We start from the raw sequence: 12718 nt of genomic DNA on the forward strand, positions 1-12718 counted from the left end.
ATTTATCATGGTAGACTCTGGAACAGGAAAAGGGCTTTGTCAAGCTGCTTAGTGACCATGAGTCGGTTTTGTAAACAGGACACATCACTGGATGTGTCATCCCGTCACCACAACCAGCAGTGACATCGAAGACCATTTCAATCTAAGTATGCGGGAATAGAGTTGATAAAATTGATACAATGTCTCTTGCGTTTTGTTGCTGGTTTAAAATGTGTATTGTTCTTATATACTTAATCAAAAGAATCACAAATGATAGATGGAATTCGGAATAAATGAAATACTCACCCCCAGTCTGTCGTATAGTTCCTATTTCCCTAAATAGGTTCTGCGCGTCGGGATAACATACACTACAGGTTTGACAGAGGACGGAGTCAGTCTGCCCCTATCGAGAATGCTAACCTTGCTTACTGTGTACCAGCTAGCTCAGAGTCCACTAGAAACTTCTTGACGACAAAAAGGGAATAGTTTCTGGCAACCACATGAACATGAAAAACCCTGATCCCTCAGAATCGTGGAAACACTGAATAACGTTTTGCTCAGCTAATCGTGCAAGCTTGGTTTCTGAGAGTTACACAGAAATAACAGACGGGCGTTTCAATAAGTATTTATTGAACAGTCAGTTTTCTCGTGTAAGAGATATGAGCTGTTACAATCAGAAGACAGTATGCGAGATATATAATCACAGCGTTATCAGCATAAAGAAATAGTATAGCTCTAGCATTGTTCAATACTTATGAATACATTCGTATACATAAAAACATGTAGCTGAAAGTACGGATACTCATGAGATGCGTTCCTAATTCTACCCAAGTGCACCTAAAGTAAGTGTAGGACAAGGAGAGAAGTAGGTGCTGTATGCTATAGGCTGATATGTTATAGTATAGGATGCCAAGAGTCCCCTCTAGGTTCTAGCAGCTTCATACCTTAGAATGAGAGAGTTGTGGAATCTCTTCCCTGGTCTCGAACTCCAACATCCCGTGAAGGGAGTCAGAACACTGGGAGCTGGATCTCTGCGTGCAGGATGGCAGTGTCTCTGGTCAGTGCATCAAGCTGGGAAGAATGGGCTCCTCTGAAGTTGAGCTCTCCTCTAATTTGCTTGGGCAAAGGCTGAATATTTATACCCAAAAGGTGCTATTGTTTGTTAGCATTGACGTAATGTTGTGCAGAGGAAGACGTCAGGAATGAACCCTAAGGGATTAGTGGTTCATGCATAATATATGAGTTCTTGTAGAAATCAATAATCCTGTACGGGGGAGAATCCCTGGAGTGTAAGGGTCTGTTTCCAAGAACTAGTTGTCACGTGGAAGGTGGTCGAATATAGGTGAAAGACCATGCCTATATTTGGAGTGCATGGCTCATGCCTAAATAAGGGTTGAGATTTCTAAGCCTAAATAAGGATAATATGAGTTATGCCTATATAAGGGCCTGTTTAGATATTAGGACCCTTATGAGGGATACAACAGCCACTCCTCTTTCCAAGAACGATATATGCATAAATGCTATACATAAAATAAAGTACCGTACAGGTAAAACGTAACACATGTAAAAGCAGTTTAAAACAATTCTAAAAACCATTTCAAGCATGTAATTTATATTGTAATGCAAACATGTAAAACATTTATCTTCCCAATAATTTATAAACCATTATAAGTGAAACGATGTATAGTTGTTTCTGAATTCTATTAGGAATATTTGTTTCAGTTCATTTTATAAGAATTGTTCTACTGTAAGCAGATAGCTGTGCCATGAAAAAAAAGTTGTTAATTTTGAAAATGTTCCAAGTTTCTGTTCTTTTGTTTTGAGAACATGGAAGCCGAATTCTTGTTTTTTTTTTCCCAGTACACTGTGAGCCAATTCAAAAGTCAGTGTCTGGGCTAGGGGTAAACATGAGATCATCTACTGTTGCAGACATAATATCGTCTACTATTGGTGACAGTTGGAATACCTCGTTTAGTAGGTCAACCACACATAGATGTGAGTCGTTGCTTTCAGCATCGGATGCTTCAGCAAGTTGTGCAGTCGTTGTTACCTGTGTGCCTGTTGATCCATCTCGTACCTCTGCAGCAGGACATGGCATTTGTGAGGTCTCAATGAATGCCATCATCAGTATTGGAAGCCATTGGGAAAACACAGAGCATGGGCCCTAAGCGGGTCCAGCAGAGTATCAACGTCCATTGGCGTGACCGATGGTAATGTCAGACAGATGTCCAGCACGCATTCTATACCACAAAACAGGCAGCAGAATACAGGTATGATGCAATCCTTCATCCTTGGTCAAAAAGTCAGGACGCAGTATTTATTACGCTCCCTTAGTCGAGGTGTTCCCAGCTGGATTGCTATGCGCTTGCGGCACTTCCGTTCCAGGAGAGCTTTCTCCAGGTCGCTGGGAGGGACGCTGTTTGATAGGCCATCCATAGCGTAGCAGTAGGAATAGAATCAGAACCCCTGCAACAATAGCAAGAATTAAGGGCAGTCCACCAAACACCGAATGGACGAAGTTTGGAACGATTCCGAGGACTGTATGGAAAGTGTTTAATAGTCAGGAAACTATGGTCTTAAATACATGTACAATTCCGCTCGTATCAGAAATGTTGAAGATACGTACCATTATTTCTGCGAAATGTGTAGGGCAGTTTGTACCTATCAGAGCCTGTATCTCAGCCGAAGTCCTTGCGACTTGAAGATCATAAGTTTCTCTGGCGGTGGTCAAAAATATGCTCTGTTGAAAAAGCATGGCTTTCATTCTGCTTAGAGTATCAAAACGTATAAAAGAAGCATTCAGTGAAGGCCATTGTGGTAACTCCCTGACTGTGTTTGTTGGTGGAAACAAAACTTGCATACAACAAGTAACCCTGGAGTTGACGGTCACTAGATATGGGATGCCTGGTAACATGCCACAGCAACCTTGATCATTCAACATGAGGTAACTCCCTTTAGAGAGCAGGCCGAATGCTGGATTAATCACGGCAGCTGGTGCGCCTGCAGGACAAGTTTGCCACAGAACCATTATAAGCCCCGTGTAAAACAATGTCTTCACATATAAGTGAACCGCTAAGTGCATTTTTACAGTTGGTACCGCTTAGAAACACTACACGTCCCCCATGCCTACATGTGTAAGTGTAAGGTAAAACCCATAATGTCCTAATGTATTCCTTACCCAACCTTTCATATTTGCCAGCTTGCTTTTGGTTAAGGCAATACTGAAATTGGAAAGTTGTGACCGGTAAATTGATACGGCCATGAATTAGCCATTCAGTAGCTGGGTTTTCTGCTACCGTGAATGGTAATTTTTCCAGTTTTTCAATGCACAGAATTGTATACTTTGCTCCCCTTTGTGCCATTTCGATCTGTTTATCTGTGAGATTGTATTCAGAGAATAGAGATTACGTGTTGATAAAACGCCAAGACACATAGCCTGCACGCAATGATTGCAGCGTCCAGCCTAATGACATTACCGAACGGAACAGGGACTGGCCTTGTTGTAGCATGGCTAAATCCTGTTTGAGTATGTCAATGGCAGAGGATACAATGTTGCCCAGAGAGTAAATTCTGGATGACAGAGTTGTTAAACCATTATCGATCACGGTGAGAGATTTTTCTACATTAATACGATCAAGTTTACGTATTCTCTCTGCGGCCTCTGCCTGTGAAACTTTCCAAACTCTATTATAAGCCGCATAGATGCCAGCATATATGAAACATTTTTTACGTGGTTTTCTTGGACCTAGCAAGAAATCCCTAAGGTCTGCGTCTTCTTTAAGTAAAGATAAGTGTTGTTTCACTTCGTCTAGTGTGGATGTTTGTAACCAATCTAGCCACAATTTCCCTACACTGTATGTTGTAACTACCCCCGGGTGCTGTCGTTGTAAATAACGGGGATCCGGCCTGTGGATGGTAAAACCATGTGTTTTATTCAGGAATCTTTCCTGACAGCGGTTAGTGTCTGTGGACCAGATTAACCATTTCTCCCAATCGGGGTCTGATCTGTTGTATTGTAATACTGTATCTATGGTAACTGTTCCCGGCGTAGTGCTATTACTCTTGGTATTTGCAGGTGTTGGTACACTAGGCAAGTTCAGGTCTTTGATTTTGGCTAGGCCAAGGCAAGATGTTTGTTGCACAGTGTCATTCAAAAACATTAATTTGCTGTGGGATGATGCAAGCTCTAAATAACGCTTAATTTCCCTGCACTTGCCAGTCTCTAGAACCCCAGACAGATTTTGTATCAACAGTGTCTTTCCAAAAGTCAAACCCTTGTCTAGACAGCAGGCAATAAAGACTGCAGAATAGATCTGTTTGGTATTAGTTAACATATTTTTCTGTGCAGTTTTGTTCACATTCCTATAGTAATAAGAAGCTGGATCTGATGTAATAAATCCTGAAAAATATGGAAACTTATTTACAAAAGGTTTTGAACTGCCCTTAGGTGGTGTTGGACAATGTTCCCATTGATTAAACAAACATTTCCAGGCATTGCAGATCTATGCAAAAAATGAGGACCATAGTGGTTGTGGCAGTACATTTGATCATAGTCTGATGAACCTTCCAAGTTTTCAGACATCAGATTACTGACAGTCTCAAAGTGCCAATCATCAGAATAGGTACTGGAGGTTATAAAATCACTTAATGAAATTTTGAATAAATGTGGAATTTTTCAAAGTTCCGTCGAGCCAAATAAATCAAAATCGACTTTGTCCCAAACTATACCATCTGGTATAGGAACAGCTTTGATGTTCACTGCAGACGAGTCTCTTCTTTCACAATGTGATGATTTCTGTGGTTTTAAAATTAAGTTCACCTTTTCACTTGCAAAGTCTTACGAATGTATTTTCCATTTACAAGCATGCTCATAGTTATTACTAAAACTAGCCAGAAAAGAAAGAAAAATATCCCGGATATTATCCATAGTTTTGTCCATGGTGAAACCAGATACGTCTCTTTCAGAAAGTGAAGAAAGTCTTGAACTTGCTGTTTGTAAGTTGTTTTGGCTGGCGTTGTTTCAGGTTCACTTGGATCCTCGGAAAACGTATCAAAGTCAATGAAATAGCCAGAAGCAGTTCGATCAATTGTTGGAATTGCAGCTGAATTTGATGACAGTGTCCTTGTTTTTAGGTCTCGCCTACGCAGCGCGCATGCGTTGCTTAGGAAAGAGACCTTTAGTAAATCGGCACAGCTTTCCCAGCACAAACATTCACGCGTTGCATTGCTTCATATGGCAACGCGTGCACATCTGGCGATTCACTTGCGGGAGCGAGCTGCTGGCGCCATTTGTCATCAATTATCACGCGTTGCTGCTCACTCCCGCAAGGGACTCGCGCAGGCCCCCTCCTCTCTCCCCTCCCCCTGCTACCGTACGAGGCACACGCACTTGTGCTTGTTAAAGTTAACTATTTCCTTTCCTGCTGCCCAGTAACGTTTTACTACCGTATTATGTAAGCAGCTTTTTGACGAGGGTAATAATAATCATGCGCAGCATGAATGGTTGTGACTACATGTTCTTGACATTTACTTCTTATATTACATTCTTTTGTGGTTTTTTCTATTGCTGAATTTTTGCGCTGCATACCTTCCTTACTGTAATGTGATGTACTGCGGTTGTTGTGATGTGCTCTGTTTTAACTGTTTAATGTTGTGTTTTTTAAATTGCGTTGTTTTGCTGCATTGTGAGTTATTGTGTTATGTTCTCTTTCTTACTTTTAATATGTCTACAAATGATGCTACATTTTCAGTTAGGAGCAGCACATTCATTTATAACTCCACTGACAATTCTATATCTCCATCTAAGGTGATAAGCTGCTCGAGCTCTTCAGCTGTTTAACATACCTGTTAGGCTAATATCGAGCAGAAACCTGTGTTAAATTAGCACTTTCAGGACTTGCTCTGTGTGTTATGCCTCCTACTCCCTAAATAAGGTTCTCCAATTGACCCTCCTTTTAGGCATCAGGAGATTTTCAGAGGCAGTTAATGACTCAGACCTAAGGTTGCCATCAGGAAAGCAGCTAACTACCCACTCTGTGAAAGTGCCATATGCTCCAGTGACAGAAACAAATACAACTGTCTACCCCTGCGGACATTTCTGTAATCACAGGGCAATAGGCTACTTACACACACATATTCCTAAATTGGGAAACTATTAGGGAGGACTTACATCAAGAGAGCTATTGTATTAAGTTCTGTGAAAACATGCGAGGAAGGGGTGGGGCTACTGTGGTGTATGAGGATATACACTGGGATTAGACTGGTGGCATTGGTATTTATTTATATATATATATTTAATCTTTATTTCGGCCAATTTGGCCATAAAAGATATACAAAAGAAGCACATATGAACATATAAAACCATCAGAGAAAATAATCAGGAAACACATCAGATAAAAGACCATACAATTAAAATTAGAACTTAAAATTAGGTGGGAGCCTGCGACTTTAAAATACGGGTGCGAATATGCCAGACATTAGTAAGAAATTTGGCTAGTGCAAACACAATTGGACCTGAAACGTCAGTTTTTAAAATTCTATACACCGGGAGGTACTCCCTAGAACCAAGGTTTCTAATGAGTGGTAGGAGCCAATAATTCCTGGCGACCTTGTAAGTTGGACAAAACAAGACCACGTGCAGATCGCTTTCCTCTGCTCCCACACATGCCGGACAAAGCTTAGTAGATGGCAGTGTTGACCAGGAGCAGGTGTAAGTTCGCAGAGGCAATGTGCCATACCTCCATTGGAGAAATAGCTTCCTGGCCAACACAGGAGACATAGCGTCCAGAACCCTCTCCAGCCGGTATGAGTCCTTGCTTTGCGCGAATACAAATGTTAATGACCCCTCATCCTTGCAGTCTAGGGCCATAGATAATTTCTGCTCGTGGTAAGCATTAACCAAAGCTCTTCGTGGGATCCTTAGTGAGGCGTTAGCTGGATCCGACCACAGGTCGGGGAGCCCCAATCCCGTACAGGACTTTTTTATATATTTTATCCACGGGATCTGTAGAGCCTTAGGGTGGGTTAGAAACTCCCTCAGTTCCGCCCTATAAGAAGAAAGTTCTTCGCTGCTCCATAGCCTTCGCCAGAAGACTATGGGTCTGAGACCTAGTTCATCTGCTATTGGTCTCAGCCCCAGGTCCATCCTCAGGGGGAGGAGCGGGGTACTGGACGGGAGTGCTACTATCTGTCTAATGAAGTTGTTCTCAGTAATAGACAAGCTGCAGGAAGCTGTGTGACCCCACATTTCCGCCCCGTACATCAGAGCTCCTCTTGCCTGAGCCTTATATATCTGAATAAGCGGCCCCAGCGGTCGATATGTCGAGCTTTTCATCAACCGGACGATGCCGCCAGTGGCCTGCACTAATTTAAGATTAGCCCTAGTCTGGTGAGTTCCCCACGACATGGTTTCATTCAACGTTACACCTAGATATTCAAAGGTGGAGACGCTCTCTAAACGTGATGCTCCCAGTAAAGGGTTCGGGCGTGATCTTGGTGTTGGGTTCAGGACCATAAACTTGGTTTTGGTAGAATTGATTTCTAACCCCCTATCTGTGCAGAAAGCCACAAAAGAATCAAGGATCCTCTGTATCCCCATAGGGGTTTTGGACAGCAGCAGGGTGTCATCTGCAAACATGATTGCAGGCACCCTGCTGCCATTCAATTTTGGGGCATCAGTGTATTCAGTTCCATTGAGATGGGCGATTACCCTGTTGACGAAGAGGCAGAACAGGGTCGGTGCCAATACACAGCCCTGTCTAACCCCCCTGTCAACGGGGAATCTGTCCGTTGGTTGCCCAAGTTTCCCGCACCTGACCCGGGCATAGTTATTATGGTGCAATCTCTTTAAAATTATCAGGATGTCTGGGGGGACCCCCATCTCAGCCAGAACACTCCAGAGTTTTCCTCTGGGCACGAGGTCAAAGGCAGCCCTCAGATCCACAAATATGGTGTATAAGCTACCCCCTTCCAATATTGCTGCCCTCCAGTAGATAACGTTCAGACGAAAAACCTGATCCACTGTGGAAACTCCCTTTCTAAATCCCGCCTGGTACGGGCTGAGGGCGCCTATTTCCTCCACCCAGTCCTGAAGCCGATTCAGCAGTATCCTGCCAAACAGCTTCTGTGACACGTCAATTAAACTGATTGGTCTGTAGTTGGCTGGGAGCAGGGGCGAGCCCTTTTTAAATATAGGAACCACCTCTGCCCCCAGCCAAGTACTCGGGATTTCCATGCCACGCAAAACTCCATTAAACACAGCAGCCAGATAGGGGGCCCAGACACCGGGCTCCTGCTTGAACAGGTCCCCGGGCAGGCCATCCAGTCCTGGCGCCTTTCCGCCTTTGAGTCCCAATAATGCTACCTTCACCTCGCCCACTGTTATCAAATCCCCGCCATACTCTGCCAGTCCAGTACCGATGTCAATCTTAGTTACTCCCAGCTCAGAACTGTAGAGAGACTGGAAGTGTGCCTGCCACACCCCTGCTGCAATATTTGGCTCTATTGCCGAAAGGAGGTTCCCCGACCCCCCCTTTACTACTCTCCAAAACATTCGGTGGTCTCTAGCTGCGAGGGAAGTGGTGAGCTCCTCCCACTGCTTCTCCTCCCATTCGGTTTTAGCATGGGTAACCAGTTTTTTATAAGCCCGTCTATTTTATCGCAGCTTCTCTCTGCCTGTACCCTCCTTGATGCTTCTAAGGAGTTCTCCCTTTGCCTTCCTGCAGGCTGCATTATACCATAGGGACTTGTGTTGCTGGGTCCTCCTCTGATTCTGAACCCTGCTAAAAAGCTCAGAGGCCGCTCCCTTTATAAGGTCCTCATGAGCCTGATATAATTTCTCATGGTGGTCTATATTGCCCACGTCATTGGCTAGCTCTCCCACTTTTTCCAAAATAGGGATTAAACCTGCGTAGAGCTTCGAAAGTTTCACTTGGCTCGAAGCTAGTTTATCCCACCTGATTCTTCTCCTGTTATTATCTAATAGTAGTTCAGGTTTGAACTCCTCCATAGTTGTTGTGGAGGCCTTTAGCCCAGGATGGCTAAGATCGAGTTCAAGGGCGTTATGGTCACTATCCAATCTCTCCACAACCCTAAAGTCCAAGATAGAAGACCAGTTCACTATCTGCACAAGGGCATAATCCAAGCGGGACTCTCTTCCCACTCTGTTGTACGTGGTTTTGCTTGGTACATCAGACTTAATACGTCCATTGCAGGCTCTAATTCCATACTTTAAGGTAAGGGCAGTAATCTGCAATGCCACAGGCGTCCATACCTTTGGGGAAGGTGCTACAACAGAGGGTACTGACCACCTGGACTCTTCTTCCATGGGGAATCCCTCTACAAGGCCGACCAGCGGCTCGAAATGGGAATTTAAATCCCCTCCCACTATGTAAGGAATGTCTCTTGGCATTTCCGCTAAGTATACTGAAAGCTCCTCTATAGTGGGAGATTCACGCGAAGCTCCCACTGGCCTGGAGTAAATATTTATCAGGGCAAGTTTCGCTAGGTTTGGCCAGGCTAATAAAACCACTAGGATATCCTCTGATGGCACCGGTAGGCGTGAAGCCTGGCATCCTAAGTGGGATGCCACCCAAGTTGTAAGTCCACCAGAGGGGCGGCCCTTACCCTCCCACCTAGCCGGGATGGAAAATGACTCGTAACCTTGATGGTTGTAATCTTCCCTTGCCCAAGTCTCTTGGAGCATACAAACATCCCCGGACTCGATGTAAGTTATCCAGTCTTGAGTGCCCAGTTTGCTGGCTAGACCAGCCACATTCCACCAAATTAGTCTCATGTGCGCTGGAGAAGCCACAGAACAGATTGCAGAGGTGGAAGAGCCAGCGCCAGAGCCAGAAACTACGCCAATTGCTCTAACAGGGTCATTTTCAGAGGTGGGTTCAGCCGGATCAGGAAGTTTACTGGGACCGTTACCCAAGGTCACAGGATTTGAGTCCGGGTTTGGGGGCAGTCAGTCCACACCATCCAAACCGTTCAGGCAGTTAAAACGATTGTGGTCCAAAAAGGGAGTCTCCGGAGGTCGATAAACTGGACGTGGAGCATATCCCCTATGTCTAGATCTTCGTTCCACCCTTGACCAGTTACCTTGTGGCAAATCATGGTGCATGCGAATGGGAGGGAAAAAGAAGGAAACTGGCAAAGTCTGTATGGTAGAATCCAGTGATCTATTTGACCCAGCACAAATGTGTAATACTGTTCCAGGGTCTCGAAAAGACACAATGATACAGTCCCCTGCTATTGATTTCCCCGACTTCCCCAACCAAGGTACCCTTCTTACCATAATGATCTCATTGTTGAGGTGGACTGGGAGAGGTCTGTTCCAATTCAACCATTTAATGGTTTTCCTCTTGAGTGAGTGAAAGTTCTCATTTTCACCCAGTTCTAAAGAAGGAACACCAGCCAAAACCACCATGAGGCTGTTAGCCTCTGGTGGTAGGTCTGGTCCCCGTGGTCTAGGGGCAGGCTTACCAGGGAATAGAGGGGCAGTACCAGCATTAGGTAAGACCCGAGGGTTTGAGCCAGTATCTGTACTTTGGAAAGCTGGGCCATCTGTCTGTGGTGGTAGGATGTTAGGAATGCTAGAAGGAATTGGAACTGAGATAGCCATAAGTGGCTGTAAAAGAGGAGCGGCAGTGGAACCCAGAGGAGGCCCCGTGTGGATCGGTGCGTTTTGAATATTGGGGAAGGTTCCTATTGGTAGGTTGGACTCGGTGGTTCTACTCTGTTTGTTGTCCGAGGTTTTCAGGGTGGTTAAGGTTGCCTCCAGAGTGGTCAGCCTGAGTTCTATTTTCTGCAAGCTCTTGCTAATGGGCAACAGGAGTGATCTAATTAGGGATTCAATGCTCCCCAAAGAGATGCCAGGAAGTAATGTGTTAAGTGGGCTCTTCCCTTTGTCGATGGTAGACGCAGTGGTAATAGTGTTAGTACCCTTAAGGGGAGTAGCCTTGTGCACATTAGCTAATGGCCTATCCAACATAGGTACGGACTTAAGTGACTTTCCAAAATCAGAGTGGGGAGTCTTGGTCTTCCCCTGACCACCCCTCAACTTCCTACTGCGCTTATTTGGTGGTGGGTCATGCACCTCTGCCACCACAGTTTGCTTTGGCTTGTTAGTCCTGGTTTTAGCTCTGGTGTGCGTTTGGGTGAGTAAATCAACTACCGTACTACTGGCAACTAGTAGTGGAGTGGTGTCCGTAGTTTGTTTAGGAAGTGGGCCAGGAATGGAAGAACTATCCCGTAGTAATAGGGGAACATCTTCTTGGGATAAAAGATCCTGGCTAGCATTAAGGGAACCTTCCTCTTGAGAGATAGGATAGGGAGTTATATCACTGAGGGGCCCATTTTTCAGGTGTTCAATCGAGCGACGTCGCTCTGCCCTGCGCGTCTCCAGAGAAGTTTCGTTACCTCCGTCACCCTTTACCGATTTAAAATAATTGTCCAGAGTCCCGGTGTTGCCTCCCCCCTCCTTCGCTGGTGTTCCACCTAGGGCCGATGATGGCATACCCAGAACCTATTTCGCAAACCAAATAGAATCAAGGAAATGCAGGTGAAAGAGAGTGGGCCCAGCCCAGCCTCCTGCGGCCCCTGACGGCCACAGACTGTCCCGCCCTTGTCCCGGGCTTATCCCCGGGCGCTCCCGCGCGCTCCCGCAACGCGGAAGTAGCTGTTTAAATTTGTAGGGGGAGGGTTAAGCTGTGAGTGGGGCGGGGCTTGCAGGGAGAGCGGCCAGGTGGCAGGAGACGCGGGTTAACAGGACTGCTGGGAGACGTAGTCCTGTCCCGCCGCTCGCAGCCCTGCACTCGTCCAGTCCTTCACTGAAACAATCCGCAGGTTTTGCACAAACGGCTCTCACGCCGCACCGGGACCCGCGAAGCGGGTTCCGCAAGGAGTGGTAGAGGGTCCAAAAAAAACGCCAGCAGCAAACAGCAAGTCCACAGGTATCCCGGGGCAGTGGAGCTCAGAAGGGCTTTTTCAGGCTGTGAGTGGGGCGGGGCTTGCAGGGAGAGCAGCCAGGTGGCAGGAGGCGCGGGTTAACAGGACTGCTGGAAGACGTAGTCCTGTCCCGCCGCTCGCAGCCCTGCACTCGTCCAGTCCCTCACTGAAACAATCCGCAGGTTTTGCACAAACTGTTCTCACGCCGCAGCGGGACCTGCGAAGCGGGTTCCGCAAGGAGTGGTAGAGGGTCCAAAGAAAACGCCAGCAGCAAACAGCAAGTCCACAGGTATCCCGGGGCAGTGGAGCTCAGAAGGGCTTTTTCAGGCTGTGAGTGGGGCGGGGCTTGCAGGGAGAGCGGCCAGGTGGCAGGAGGCACGGGTTAACAGGACTGCTGGGAGACGTAGTCCTGTCCCGCGCTCGCAGCCCTGCACTCGTCCAGTCCCTCACTGAAACAATCCACAGGTTTTGCACAAACGGCTCTCACGCCGCAGCGGGACCCGCGAAGCGGGTTCCGCAAGGAGTGGTAGAGGGTCCAAAGAAAACGCCAGCAGCAAGTCCACAGGTATTTATTTATTTTTTGCAGTTTATTATAGCGTGAACTCGACCCGAAGGTATTGAAGCGCTTTACTTGTGTGCCAGTTACATTAAACAAGGACAAAGACTAGGGGAGGGGGCCATGTGCTGTAATCATATTCCAGAATCAAAACTGATGCAGCGTACTGCATTAGAGTTGCCACTGTGTTAAGAACATTGTATCTTCTTCTGTGTGATACTGGAGTGTGCACGT

The 12718-nt window shown here is 46.0% G+C and overlaps 1 protein-coding gene across 1 annotated transcript in view; it reads right to left on the bottom strand.

Annotated features, from left to right (window-relative positions):
• Positions 1 to 598: 598 nt before the first annotated feature.
• The window catches only part of LOC146822431 (uncharacterized), a 63109-nt gene continuing 50989 nt past the window's right edge, over positions 599 to 12718 (bottom strand). The window contains exon 3 of the transcript XR_014963302.1: positions 599 to 2445. The gene's annotated coding sequence lies outside the window, so the exon portion shown is untranslated. The remainder of the gene's footprint in view (positions 2446 to 12718) is intronic.

The sequence above is a fragment of the Triturus cristatus genome, chromosome 6, assembly GCF_964204655.1.
Source record: "Triturus cristatus chromosome 6, aTriCri1.1, whole genome shotgun sequence".
Lineage (NCBI taxonomy): Eukaryota > Metazoa > Chordata > Amphibia > Caudata > Salamandridae > Triturus > Triturus cristatus.